General features: G+C 45.6%; 1 protein-coding gene across 2 annotated transcripts in view; it reads right to left on the bottom strand.

Annotated features, from left to right (window-relative positions):
• LOC111955230 (protein tyrosine phosphatase type IVA 3) overlaps positions 1–13,534 on the bottom strand; it is a 60,408-nt gene extending 46,874 nt beyond the window's left edge. Inside the window, exon 1 of one of the 2 annotated variants that reach the window (XM_070436077.1) lies at positions 13,375–13,534. The gene's annotated coding sequence lies outside the window, so the exon portion shown is untranslated. The remainder of the gene's footprint in view (positions 1–13,374) is intronic. The other variant, XM_023975387.3, reaches the window with a different exon arrangement.
• Between the last annotated feature and the right edge of the window lie 1,563 nt (positions 13,535–15,097).

Genomic DNA, 15,097 nt, shown 5'->3' with positions numbered 1-15,097 from the left:
GTCACACACCATCGCAGAGGGATAGCCTTGTCACACACCATCGCAGAGGGATAGCCTTGTCACACACCATCGCAGAGGGATAGCCTCGTCACACACCAAAATTGTCCTACTCCACTCACTTGCTCCGGCTTTGGGCTACACCACAGCTTTGATTCAGAAACCAAAGGAAGCGGCTCACATTCTGGCTGTGTGTTCAAGGGGATATTCCCATTCCCTGCAGCTGGATGATTTCAAATGAGACACACAAAGCTAGGCTAATGTCACGGAGCTTCCGGTCTCAGAGAGTCACAGCCGGAGCCCCAATCTGCATAGAAAACACCATGTCTGTCTGCATTACAAATGTAACACTATTCCCTATGAGGGCTCATGGGGGGGAGAGAGCGAGATTTTTTTTATTGTAAATATCCAAAATAAGCTTTGGCAATATGTACATTGTTACGTCATGCCAATAAAGCAAATTGAATTGAGAGAGACCAACTAATGCATGTAGGCAGAATTGGGCCGCTTTCCAGTCGTAATGAAAATACAGAAAAGATCATGAAAAGTTTGGCTACATCTAAATTCAAGTCCAAATTCAAGTCTGCAATTTAAAGCACTTCAAACCCAAGAGCTGAGCCCAGAAACGTGCCCTCTCAGTAAGCTGGTGTTGGACCTAACCAAKCAAGCTGACACCAGCACTGCTTCAAAAGAAAGAATTCCAATAAACAAAATCATGAACCAATCAAAGGACTCATATTTACAACATTGGAAAAACGAAACAAAATCCCAAAGCCGACTAAATTGCTATCTGACCCTAAACAGAGAATATGAATTGGCTGATTATCTCTACTCTGTCAGAGATACGAAGCAGAGACAGATCCTTACCAAGTACAGGCTAAGTGACCACCGATTGGCAATAGAAACCGGCAGACATAAAAAGACATGGCTACCCAAAGAGGAGAACATGGCTACACTGAATAATAACATCTGCATAGTAAGCAGTAACTTACTTATTATTACTATTATTGTTATTACTATTATTATTGTTTATCATTCCAAATAGTAGTGGTATGGGTGGTAATGGTAATGATAGCAGTTTAGTGATGGTGGTAGTAGTGGTAATGATGATAGTAGTTGTAATGGTGAAGATGACCGTTATTTAGTTATAAGTTAGTTATAGTTTCATTTTCCATATTTATTACATTACATTCTACTATTGACWGTTACCATTTTATTGTTATTGTTTTTGTATTTAATTTTGTATTATTATTTACTGTCATTTTATATTATTATTTGTTGTTTATAATTTTATTACAATGTATATTGTATACATTGTCAATATTGCCAAAGCAACAATGTTTTTCATGCCAATAAAGCAGCTTGAATTAGAGAGAGGAAGAACAGGCGAGGAAGAGAGAGCGGGCGGAGAGACCAACAGGGGAGATGGAGGAAGAGAGGAAGAGAGGGAGAGAGCAGGGGGAGAGACAGAGGGGAGAGAGGAGAAGAGACAGAGAGAGAGTAGAGGGGGAGAGAGGGAGACAGGGGGAGAGGGGGAAGAGAGAAGATGAGGAGAGGAGAGAGAGAGGAGAGAGAGGGGGAGAGGGGAGAGAGAAGCAGAGAGAGGAAGAGACAGGGGAGAGAGCGGGGGAGAACAGGGGGAGAGGAGGAGAGAGAGAAGAGACAGGGGAGAGAGAGAAGAGACAGGAGGGGAGAGAGAGGAGAGACGGGGAGAGACGAGAGGAGAGAAGAGACAGGGGAGAGAGCGAGCGAAGAGACAGGGGAGAGAGAGAGAGACAGGGGGTGAGAGGCGGAGGAGAGAGAGAAGGGGAGAGGGGGAGAGAGAGAGAGCAGGGGAGAGGGAGAGAGAGAGAGAGGGGAGGAGAGGAAGAAGGGAAAGGGGGAGAGAGCGAGAGAGAGAGAGAGACAGGGGGAGAGAGAGCGAGAGTAGAGAAGAACAGGGGAGAGAGAGAGAGAGAGAGAGAGAACAGGGGAGAAGGAGGAGAGAGAGAGAGATGCAGGGGGAGAGAGGGGAGACAACAAGGAAAGAGAGGGGAGGGGGTTGTCCAGACTGTTTTCACACTCTTGCTTTGACCACCATGCGACAGAAAGAGAAAGAAAACATTGAGCTGCCAGTGGAAGGGAGTACAGTAGCAGGTGGCCCAACTGTGGTGTGTGACTACTATGAATTCCTAGTTGCATGGGTGGAATGTTACATAATTCTATATTTAAAAACACGCCAAAATCTGGTGTTTATATGTCAAATGGTTTTGTTATATTTTGATCTTCTGTGATGTATATAACGTGTAATATTGGGATGCAAACTCAAAATGTATTTAAACTCTATATCTGACATGGTACAGGTGTCTTATTTTTTTAAGCTCATAACCATGTGTGTGAGGTGTATACTTTTGTTTCAAAGTAGATTTGTTTAAGACTACCAAGAAACACTCTGCGTGACCCTGATTTAGCCCACTGAAGTAAAAGGTTAATTACTTAATAAATCCTAAACCAAATTATCAACAGTAAAAACAAAGTAATTGGTAGGTTTAACTTTACTTGTTACTTCTGTGAACTTTCATTATCCTCCCTCCTCATGAACTTAAACTTACAGAATCAAATAGTTTCTGCAAAACGAAATCTAAATATTGTAATTAGTTGGCACTGGCGGGGGTCTTTGCGTCAACATTTTAGTGTTTTGATGAATTTCTAATACCTTAAGACTTTTTCTGCTAGATGTTTTATAAGACCCCTTTTCCATCTGTTAAACCCGAAATCAAAACCTATGCTTATTCCTTTTTAGGATGGAAAATGGTTTAAATAATTATATGTAATTAATATATTTTAAAAAGTCAGCTTTCATTTGAACTTCACGTTAGTGCTCATGGGGCTTTTACATGGAAATGACCCTTTGCACAGCATGACGTCAGACATTAGACTGTGGTGAAACCAGAGAAAACATGAACAGCCAAAATGTCCTGGAGCATGTGTTGTGTACATGCTGAAACCATAGCGTTGTCAAAAAACTTACAAAACTAAGTCCATTCCACCACCACATCCTGTTACCACCTACCTATCTAGAAAAGCCTGCTTTGTTTTTCATGTTACTCAATGTGACTTGGTTGAGCTTGCCTAGCTTAATGGACCAATAGAATAGTCCCAAAACCCTGCTCATCTTCCACTCCAGCCAGACTAGAGCAAACGCTCAACATATTTGAAAGATTTCAAATAGTATTTGATTTTGAACCAAGGTCTGAATCTGATACATTGGATAACAGCAATCTGGCCAATTTGAATGAATCCTGGTGAGATGACAGCAGGGAAGTCTGACCCCACCGTGGAACATTTCACTATGGCAGCTTCTTGTCATCTACATCCAATCTTTTTAACTTCCACATCCTTTCCAGCAAGCATAGTGTTGTCCCAATAATATGTCCTTTCTCCTGAAGTGTGCACTCGTTCACTAATTCCCACAAACCTAAAAGCATTGGATTGGTGGAGGCATGGGCTGGTGGGAGTTTCTACCATTTTTCTTATATCAGTCATTTCAAATCAGTGAAGGGAAGTGAATAAGTGAGCACTTTGGGAGGAAGGAGAGACATGGACTCCGTAGTGTAAAACAGTCTCACAAACATGCAGRCAACCCAATGGTGGTGCACAAGGGGTTAACCCAGCCACCCATCCTCTCCATGTAACATTATATAAACAAAATGTTCTCATATTTTACAAAATAAATACACTGAAATGTACTATAAAAATTAAGAACATTTTATAAAATGGGGCCCAAAACTGGCTTCACCTAACGAGAGCCTAGATTATGTCAACGGACTTCGACCGAGGCAGGCTCTCCTTCCCGTTCGGTGGCGTTCGGCGGCTCGTCGTCACCGGCCTATTAGCTGCACTGATCCTTTCTCCCCCTCCCTATGTGTTTATTGGCGCGCACCTGTTTTGTATGAGGGTTAATTAGTTGGGCTTATTTTAATCAGCCGGCATACACGTTTCTTTGTGCGGATTGTTTGTTTTGTAAGTGGTGGTGTTTTTTTCGTGCATCGTGTTTGCTGTACTGCTTTCGTATTCCCCGTGTCTGGGGTTGTTTAAGTGGTCACCCAGTGTCGTTAGTTGGGTGCCTAGTTTTCTACATGTTCATTAAAACATTTGGTTATTGCACCTGCTGTTGCCTGCGCTTGACTTCCATCCGACACCCAGCCTTACAGAAATCCCGCACCTTATAATATGGAGTCAGCAGAGCACGGCCAACCCTCTCCCATCGATGGAGGACAAGTGTTCCTCACACCACGGTTATCCACCGTATTGGATCAGCGATGGAGTCATAATGGAACGTATGGATCGATGGGAGAGGAGTGGTTTCCTCTTCTCCACCTTCGGTCCTCCAACCCAGGACTCTCCATCCTCGGCTCCAGACGCTCTCCATCTGACACTCCCGAGGGATTATGATGGATCGGCGGCGGGGGAGGTGCAGGGTTCCTACTCCAACTGGACTGTACCTTGCCACCGTAGACCCACTCCCTCGGGACGGAGAGAGGTGAGTGTTTCGTCTCCTGCCTCACGGTCGTGCTCGGAGTGGGCAAACGCAGTCTGGAATGCCCAGACTCAGCGAAGGAGCACTACCACGAGTTCACCGCCGTTTTCGGGCCGTTTTGACCATCCTCCAGAGGGCCGAGCGGCGCGAGAGACGACTGTTCCACCTAGCAGGAGAAGAGGAGCGCCCAGGATTACGCGCTGGGAGTTCCGGACCCTGGCTGCAGGATCTGGTGGAACGACAGGGCCCTTATTGATCACTACCGTGTAGTAGTCTCCGGGAGGACGTCCCAGGGAGCTGCATGCGGGACACCGCTCTTTCCCGGGATGAGCTGATTGACATGTCTATCCGTCTGGACAATCTGCTGGCTGCCCGCGGCGTTCTGAGAGGTCCTGTACGTTCCACCACCCAGGCCCTCCGCTCCTATTCGATGAGGTGGGAGGGCTGGGCAGAGGGTACCGGAGAGAGGCTCTCCCTGCACCAGCTTGTCGGAGAGGACACAACGGCCGATCGGTGCTGGGGGGTCCGTCTGGAGTCGAATGGCAGGCGGAACACTTCTCGATCACCCCAGGTGAGTCAGCACCAAACTCACCAGAACCCCCTGTTAGTCACATGTTTGTCTTGATTTTTTTTCTTAAATTTTTCCCCTCTTCCACAATAGGCCAGCTGATTCAGGCGCAGCTGGGAACTTTTGGATCGCGACTCGCTCTTAGGTTAAGGGTTCCGCTTGTGCCGATAGATTCTCCCTTTCCGTGCACTCCCTAGATAGCCGGCCATTAGGGTCAGGGGTGGTCAGGGAGACCACGGTTCCCCTGGACATGGTGACGCAGGGGAATCATAAGGAGCGATTTAGCTTATAATTATTGATTCGCCTGCGTTTCCGGGTACTAGGGATTCCCTGGCTGGGCCGGCACAATCCTAAAATTTCGTGGAAACAGGGGGTTCTCCAGGGTGGTCAAGGAGTGTTCTCGAAGGTGTTTGGGAGTCCATCGGTGCCACGTCGTGGAAAGTCCAGACCAGGGTTCCACGGTGCGCATTCCCCCGAGTATGCGATTTGGCAATCGCTTTAGTGTAAAAGAAAGCGACTAAATTACCACCTTATCGACCGGAAGAGGATTGTGCGATAGATCTCCAGGTAGACGCTGCGCTTCCCAAGAGTCACGTGTACCCATTGTCCCAAGAGAGACGGTGGCTATGAGACATATGTCACTGATCTCTGGGACAGGGGACATTCGGTCCTCCATCTCACCGCCTCCTCGAGTTTCTTTTTTGTGAAGAAAAAGGAGGGAGGTTTGCGTCCGTGTATTGATTAAGAGGTCTAAATGCCATCACAGGTGGTTTAGTTACCCACTACCTCTCATTGCTACGGCAATGGAATCATTTCACGGAGCGCAGTTCTTCACAAAATTGGATCTCAGGAGCGCGTATAGTCTGGTGCGTATTCGGAAAGGGACGAGTGGAAAACCGCATTTAGTACCACATCGGCCATTATAGTACTGCGTCATGCCGTATGGGTTAAAGAATGCTCCAGCCGTTTTCCATCCTTTGTAGACGATATTCTCAGGACCTGCACGGGCAGGGAGTGGTTGTTATATCGTGACATTCTGATCTACTCAGCCACTTACGCCGCCATGTGTCTCTGGTACGCAAGGTGCTTGGTAGACTATTGGAGCATGACCTATATGTCAAGGCTGAGAAGTGTGTGTTCTCCAAACGAGCCGTCTCTTTCTGGGTTATCGCATTTCCACCTCGGGCGTGGTGGTAGGGAGTGACCGCATTAAGGCCGTGCGTAATTGGCCGACTCCGACCACGGGAAAAGAAGTGCAGCGGTTTTTGGGTTTTGCCAACTACTACCGGAGGTTTATCCGGGGTTTTGGCCAGTGGCAGCTCCTATTACCTCTGCTAAAGGGGGGTCCGGTGCGTTTGCAGTGGTCAGCAAAAGCGGACGGAGCTTTCAACAGGTTGAAGGCGCTGTTCACGGATCGCCCGTGTTGGCACATCCGGATCCCTCTCTAGCATTCATAGTGGAGGTGGACGCGTCCGAGGCTGGGGTAGGTGCCGTGCTATCACAGCGCTCTGGTACGCCACCAAAACTCCACCCTGTGCTTTCTTCTAAGAGCTCAGCCCAGCGGAGCGTACTATGATGTGGGGGACCGGAGTTGTTAGCAGTGGTCAGTGCCTGAAGGTTGGGAGCACTGGCTTGAGGGGCTAAGCACCCTTTTCTCATCTGGACCGACCACCAGAATCTGAGATATATTCGGGCAGCCAGGAGACTGAATCCACGTAAGCAAGGTGGGCCAGTTCTTTACCGATTCCAGTTTACCTTAACGTAGACGGCTCCCAGAACGTAAGGCGGATGCACTGTCCCGTTTTACGACTCGGCGATCGGCCCACCGAACCACTCCATCCTTCCGCCTCTAGGCTGATAGCACCAGTGGTGTGGGAAGTGGACTCGGGACATCGAGCGGCGTTACGGGCGGACCCGCTCCTCCTCAGTGTCGGTGGGGCGAAGTACGTGCCGCTTGGTGTCCGGGACAAATTGATTCGGTGGCTCATGTTCACCTCCTCGGGTCACCCTGGTGAAGAGGACAGTGGGGAGCCTTCGGGAAGTATTGGTGGCCTACCTTGGCAAGAGACGTTAGGGTTTATGTTTCCTCCTGTTCGGTATGCGCCCGAGTAAGGCTCCTAGGCACCTTCCTAGAGGGAAGTTACAACCCTCCCCGTTCCACAACGGCCTTGGTCGCACCTGTCCGTAGATTTTCTGACCGAGTCTTCCCCGTCTCAGGGGAACACTACGGTACTGGTGATTGTGGATCGGTTCTCGAAGTCCTGTCGTCTCCTCCCGTTGCCCGGTATCCTACAGCCCTACAGACTGCGGAGGCATTATTCACCCACGTCTTCCGCACTGGACGGTGCCGGAGGACATTGTTTCTGATCGGCCCAATTCACGTCCCGAGTATGGAGGGCGTTTATGGACGGTTGGGGGTCTCGGTCAGCCTTACCTCCGTTATCACCTGAGAGTAATGGGCAGGTGGAGAAGTGAACCAGGAGGTGGTAGGTTTCTGCGGTCGTATTGTCAGGACGCGCCAGGGGAGTGGGCAGATACATTCCCTGGCCGAAATGGCCCAAACTCACTACGCCACTCCTCTACTACATGTCCCCCTTTCAGTGTGTATGGGTACCAGCCGGTCCTGGCACCATGGCATCCGAGCCAGACGAGGCTCCTGCGGTGAGGAATGGTGCAGCGCTCCAAGGAAGACATGGAGAGCCGTCCAGGAATCACTTCAACAAGCTAGTGGGACGGCAGAAGAGGAGTGTGACCGCCACGCAGTGAGGCCCCCGTGTTTGTACCGGGGACAGGGTCTGGCTCTCGACCCGAACCTGCCCTCCGCTTGCCCTGCCGGAAGCTGGGTCCGCAGTGTGTAGGGCCCTTCAAAGTCCTGAGGAGAATAAACGAGGTGTGTTATCGATTACAACTCCCTTCCTATTATCGTATTAACCCCTCGTTTCATGTGTCTCTCCTCAGGCCGGTGGTAGCTGGTCCTACAGGACGGTGAGGTACCGGAGGTCCCTCCTCCCCCTCTGGACATCGAGGGTCCCCGGCGTACACGATACGGGCCATTCTGGACTCGAGACGCCGGGTGGGGCCTGCAGTACCTCGTGGACTGGGATGGGTACGGTCCGGAGGAGAGTGCTGGGTACCGGTGGGGGACATTTTGGATCCGTCTATGCTGAGGGATTTCCATCGCCTCCATCCGGATCGCCCTGCACCTCGTCCTCCGGGTCGACCTCGAGGCCGGTGTCGGCGCGCTGCGGGAGCCGCGCGTCAGAGGGGTACTGTCACGACTTCGACCGAGGCAGGCTCTCCTTCCCGTTCGGGTGGCGTTCGGCGGTCGTCGTCACCGGCCTATTAGCTGCCACTGATCCTTTTCTCCCCCTCCCTATGTGTTTATTGGGCGCACCTGTTTTGTATGAGGGTTAATTAGTTGGGCTTATTTAATCAGCCGGCATACACGTTTCTTTGTGCGGGATTGTTTGTTTGTAAGTGGTGGTGTTTGTTTCGTGCATCGTGTTTGCTGTACTGCTTTCGTTTTCCCCGTGTCTGGGGTTGTTTAAGTGGTCACCCAGTGTGTTAGTTGGGTGGCCTAGTTTTCTACATGTTCATTAAAGAACATTTGGTTATTGCACCTGCTGTTGCCTGCGCTTGACTTCCACTCCGACACCCAGGCCTTACAAGTTAGACATTGCTTCTCATCCATGCATCGTCGTCACCACCATACCAGCCTGCTTTATACACACCCAACACCACACAGCCCTAAAGGAGGTCCTCCCTAGTGTCCTGTTATGCCTGGTTATACGCACGGAGAGTACCATTAACACCGCTGGGGACAAACTGTTTTTATTAGAATCAGTGGCGCTAGATTAGGGTTGGAGAAAGTACCATGTTTTGCCCACTAGATGCCCTTTCATCAGTTTTGCTGGTTTCTTGTGTTTATTTAATGGATTACAACATTTTCTTTGCAACTTTGGGTAGAAAACAAATAGCTTTTGCTCATCGTGAAAATAAATGTTGTGGTCAACCACACAGGTCAAGCCAGTCCTCCATGAAAGAAATGCAGTTCGCAAAAGATGAACGTCATGACTCATGATGCCTAAGTCAATACATTACATTCAATGGGAAAAGATATMCTGCAACGGGTAAACTGGTGAGAGACTCAGAGACAGAGACGCAGGCAGGCAAATTATTAGAAAACATTACTGACATTTACAATGAATTAAACAGATGGAATTAGATGGGTATTTTTCTATTATGCTGATTAGATTTCCACGCGTACATTGACTCATACCATTACAAAACACTATACATTGGTATGTTTGGGACTTTTACCATTGAAGACCATAACATTGAAGTCATTAGAACTGCTGTAGCCCAATGGTTTAGTTGTTCACTACGAATGGTCCAACTAATCCAGACCTTTTTTGAAGGGAATAAACCACACACACAGGGGCCGTTTCCTGGACACAGATTTAGCCTAAGAGAAGGACAAARTGAATTGCTTTCATGGAGGACTGGCTTAAATTGTGAGGTTGACCACACAATTTATTGTCATCATGAGCAAAAGCTATTGGTTTTCTACCCAAAGTTGCAAAGAAAATGTTGTGATCTATATAATAAACACTAAAGACAACATCGATAAAAGGGTGTGGCAGGTACAGCAGCATCTAGTGGGCAAAATCTGGTAATTCAAACTCATTTACTATGGTAAATAATGCAAGTGACTCAATGGCTAATTTCTCTGAACGGTGGGGGGGGGGGGGGGGGGGTGAACGACCAGATTCACAGGGAATACATGTATAGTATGAAGAAGCAATACTCCAAGCCACAGCTCCATACTACTTGTCAGGCATAGAGGAGAACTGATACTATATACTGGTTGTTTGGGTTGGATTGGCATGGAGGTCTGTGGGTGGCTTTTGATCAGTTTATTGAATTCCCCATGTCGTACTTAATGATAGGAAGATTTGGTCCGAATAGATGTTAGGTACTATATTTAATTAATACTATATGAATCCTATAAATTAAAATAACTAATTTGGGGGCAATCAATTAGGTAATCTCTCCGATCAAATTATATTTCTACAAATTAATGTTTCAGGGACACTAATCTTATTTTGTTTCTGACTAACAAATGAATTCCAACCAATCTGACAGTCAAAATCCTCCTGTGCTTTTGATGTGGAACGACACACTGATTTGTGGAAGTCGCTGTTTATTTTCTGAAAGACCAGATGTAGAGCAGCAACTTCACTAAATACAGGGTTGTGTTCATTAGGTACTAAGAGAAAGAAAACAAGTGTTTCTCATTGGAAAGGTACAGAGCTGAATGTAGAGTAGAAATCAGAAACAGGCTAAATTAGGCTAAAATAAAAGGGTTGTGTTCATTAGGGTAGGGTTTCCCAAACTCGGTCCTGGGGCCTCCGCACAGTTTGTTTTTTGCCCTAGCACTACACAGCTGATTCAAATAAACCAACTCATCATCAAGTTCGAGGACAGAGTTTGGGAACCCTCCATTAGGGCACAAGAGAAAAAAAACAGTGCTTCTCATTGTAAGTTTCAGGTAGTATCTCCCTGTTTCACATGATTTATTATACCATTATGTGCCTACTGAATAGACCCCGTCCTAAGAGGAGCAGCAGGCATCTGGCCAAGACCAGACCTCAAAACAACCACAACTAGACGTCTGGAGGCATCTCGAACGTCATTTAGACTGAGTGGAGAAACCACCGCTCCTTTCTCTGGCATGGGAGCAGAGGTCATGTGGACCCTTTTGAAAGAGAGGGGTGGGGAGGGGGGCAATGCAGGGGGCAAGGAGCTGCTGAATTCTCAGTGGCTCTACAGGTAGGACCAAAGCACTTGGTAAAGCTTCCTTGTGAGGTCCCTCTCGTGGTGGATGTGTAAAGAGGTTGTGGTCAAGCAATTCTCACTGGAATCCCAAAGAAATGCAGCAATGTGTATATGTAGAGATCACATTTCAATATAAAAAGTGTAAACCATTTAAGAGCACATAGAAAACAGCCCAACTCTTGACTCACCAGAATTGTATTGGAGGACGAATTGCACCACATACTCTCCTCTTACGCAGTGGTACGACCTCTCAACACCCAAGGTCAAAAATGGTCAATTGTAGTCTCCCAAGCGTATAATGTAACGGCAGTCTATTTCGTCCTCCTCCTCGGACGAGGAGAGGCGAGAAGGATCGGAGGACCAATGTACAGCGTGGTAAGTTTCCATGATTTAATAACATGAAAACAATATACAATTACAAAATAACAAAACAAACTAACCGTCACAGTCCCGTGTGGCACAAACACTGACACAGAAAACAACCACCCACAAAATCCCAACACAAAACAAGCCACCTATATATGATTCTCAATCAGGGACAACGATTGACAGCTGCCTCTGATTGAGAACCATATTAGGCTGAACACAGAAACAGACAAATTAGACACACAACATAGAATGCCCACCCAGCTCACGTCCTGACCAACACTAAAACAAGCACAACACATAAGAACTCTGGTCAGGACGTGACAATAACCTACACTCAAGATGATAAGGCATATTGGATCATTACAGGGGAAACCATTAGAYGTGTTATGGTCACCTCTCATTTTCACAAATATTGTAGCTTATACCCTATTTGACATCATCTTAAATGTTTGTGTTCTGCCCATCCATCATCGGTTGAGACACAGTATACTGCTGAATACAAGGTGGTTGTCAGTTAAATCATATAAATCGAATTCATAGGCCTATCCTCTCAGACCCTTGAAATTTAGTTGGTAAACCATTGACATTTAAATTGAATTGAAACTTTAACTTCCAATTACTACCAGAAAGATGGCCGCTGGTCCACCCATTTTCAAATGTCAATTTGAATGGGAATGTTTATTCTATTGTCTATATTTCTATTATCTCAATCAGTTTCCTATGGAAGATTGACAGTTGAATTTATAACAATGGATATCCCCATTCAAGCCAACATTCTCTGATGTGTGGACCTAAAAACATKTTTGAGGTACCATTTAAAATGTTAGTACATTTATTAACCAAAACATGACACCCACCCTGTATTTAAGAGTATGTCATGTCTCAACTGATGGCAGGCACAACAAGCACCTCAGTTTATGTAAAACAGGGTCCAAGCTACAACATACACCCCCCACCTCCCCTTTACCCTCAAAATAGCCTCAATTCGTCMGGGCATAGTCCAAGGGGTCGAAAGCATTCCACAGGGATGCTGGCCCATGTTCAATCCAATGATTCCCACAGTTGTGTCAAGTTGGCTGGATGTCCTTTGGGTGGTGGACCATTCTTGATACACACGGAAAACTGTTCAGCATGAAAAACCCAGCATCGTCGCAGGTCTTGACACAAACTCAAATATTTTGTCTTGCCCATTCACACTTTGAATGGCGCGCACACACAATCCATGTCTCAATTGTCTCAATACATATACATATACAATACAATTTATATTTTTCAGTGATGAAGACATGGATGGGGTATTGATAATGGGTCAACTTTGAGCACGTATCTCCGGAATGTTTTGGCATTCAGGTCCAAAAAGTATATTTGTGACCACTTCTACTATGGGGAAAACATGTTGGCCTACGGAAAGTTTCGTTCAAATCAAAAGGGATGCAGTCAGAAAGTGATTGAAATCATATGGAATGACCTTACTTACTATCGACGTTAGTTTCATGGTTGAAGAATAAAATAACCTGCAAGAACTGCCCTACTTCTGVCTTCAATGATTGCAACAATGCTACAAATGTCCATAGCCCATTATAGATTGTGACAGAATGTTGTCTACATGGTGGTTACAAAGTAGCAAGACATTACACGATCCTCCACTCAAACGTTACATTGTATCGCATTGTTGCTACTTCGACAAAAAGAGATAACAGAACAAGAGACATGTGGAATCATGTTTAGTCTATCTGCATCGGCCGCATTCGATTAGTCGTGATTGAGAACTCTATACAATCTCAAGTTCAGTCGCCATCTAATCAATCGTTATCATTTCAAACTTGCTTGCCACTAACTTACTAGGCTATAGCTAATGTTGCCAAGCTACCCTGACCAAGAAGCAGGAAGACACCCAGCACTAGCGCAAGCAGAACGCATGCATTGCATGGCGATCTCAGCGCATGGCTGTTGGAAATTGTCATAAGTTATATTTCGAGCTATGTGCACCAGTCTGCTGCAATAGACTATTTGTCAACAGATAGAGTAGTGTCTAAACAAGTTATTAGCCTACTGGTGTAGGTTTGTGATTAGTGTTACTCACCAGTCGTTTTCCTGCTGATAAAATCTGGTTGATAATACCGTAGGTCTAAGGCGGAGTATTGGGTTCATATGCACTGACGTTCATCCCACTAGCTACGTGCGTCAGTCAAGATTCTGAATGCATGATTTCGGGACAAATGGGAAAAGAATGAAGTGTTTATGGCGGGAATTCGAATCGCCGGCTGGACTGGGCTACACAAACCCTATGCTGTGGACCAGATGGGCTCCCGAGTGGCGCATCGGTCTAAGGCACTGCATCTCAGTGCTAGAGGCGTCACTACAGACCATGGTTCAATTCCAGGCTTATCGCAACCGGCCGTGATTAGGAGTCCCATAGGGTGGCGCACAATTGGCCCAGCGTAGTTAGCTTTTGGCTGGGGTAGGCCTTCATTGTAAATAAGAATTAGTTCTTAACTGACTTGCTTAGTTAAATAAATGTAAAATGCACAGGACTTGGAGATGACAATGGATATTTCTCTGCAGGCCTATTATAGCATACTAATGTGATGAGTTCAAGCCGGTTCAAGCCCATGTAGGCCTAGCCCATTTACTATTACCTAGAGCTATCCAAAACACAATCTTCATATCGTGAAAAAATGAATTAAAAAAATTACGTTCATTATTTATAAACTAGACATCACTGCAGGTTAACCTAAAGTAGCACGCGTTATTGAAACTGCATGGCAGGCCTGGCCTATCAATCAGCCTGCAAAATATCACAGTGTAGTCCTAGAATTGAGGTTACTTTTCGCTGAACAGTAGTTCATTTCCTGTCCAACATTTCCATCTAGTGAAGAATTGTTGAATCACATTCAATGGAATGTTAGGATGGAGAAAGCTATACAAAGCAGGATTGCCTAAACGATACACAGGCAAGGAAAAAAGCATTTATAAAACAGTCCCCTGTTTATCTGCTTTTCAATTATAGGCTAAAACTGTGAGTGGCAAGGAAGCACTTCACAGCATTCCGAATGTTATAGTCCTGTGAATGTCTAATACATATTTAGTGGATGCAAATGACACAGAAGCCTTTGTTATACAGAACGCATTAGCTGGGACAATGGAAGAGATGAGTGAGGTGAACATCATTTCAATGAGGTTAGGGTCCTTTGTATATAACGTACTTTAAATTTAAAAAAAACGTTGTTTGTGGAAAATAGCAGACCAAACAACTTAAATCATCCATTTGATAAAAATGTCCAGTTATTTAGTAGAATGAAAGAAAAAAAACATTTTATAAATAAATTCTTAAAGAGTACAAAACATAATGACTACAACAAGACATGAGTGATGAATCAAAAGTTTTTAAATCTGCCCTTAAATCCTTGATATTGTAGCCATTGAACCTTAGGTCTTACATTGAACTTCGTTTTTGTATAGATACCCAAATGATAATATAATCACATTAGGACCATCCTACTTTTATTGCGAATTAGATTTGAACAAAGAACGAATCTGATTTCTATGTCTACGAAATATAACATCAACCTGTAAGAAAAAACACCAGCTGGCTACAAATGTCCACGTTTTTCTTAGATGTTTTCTTTAAATGAGAGGTTCAAACTGTGTCAACAGACATTTATAAACGCATACATTGACATTGTCAAGGTTATAGAATAACAATGTATATAAAAATGTTACCAATTTAATCAGGGATGGGAGCATATGAATGGGTAAAAGTAGCTTATTAAGTTGTTATACACTATAATGAGACAAAAACGACT

Source organism: Salvelinus sp. IW2-2015, linkage group LG30, assembly GCF_002910315.2.
Source record: "Salvelinus sp. IW2-2015 linkage group LG30, ASM291031v2, whole genome shotgun sequence".
Lineage (NCBI taxonomy): Eukaryota > Metazoa > Chordata > Actinopteri > Salmoniformes > Salmonidae > Salvelinus > Salvelinus sp. IW2-2015.
Note: the sequence above shows the minus strand (reverse complement) of the source record. Positions and strands in the feature narration are given on the sequence as shown.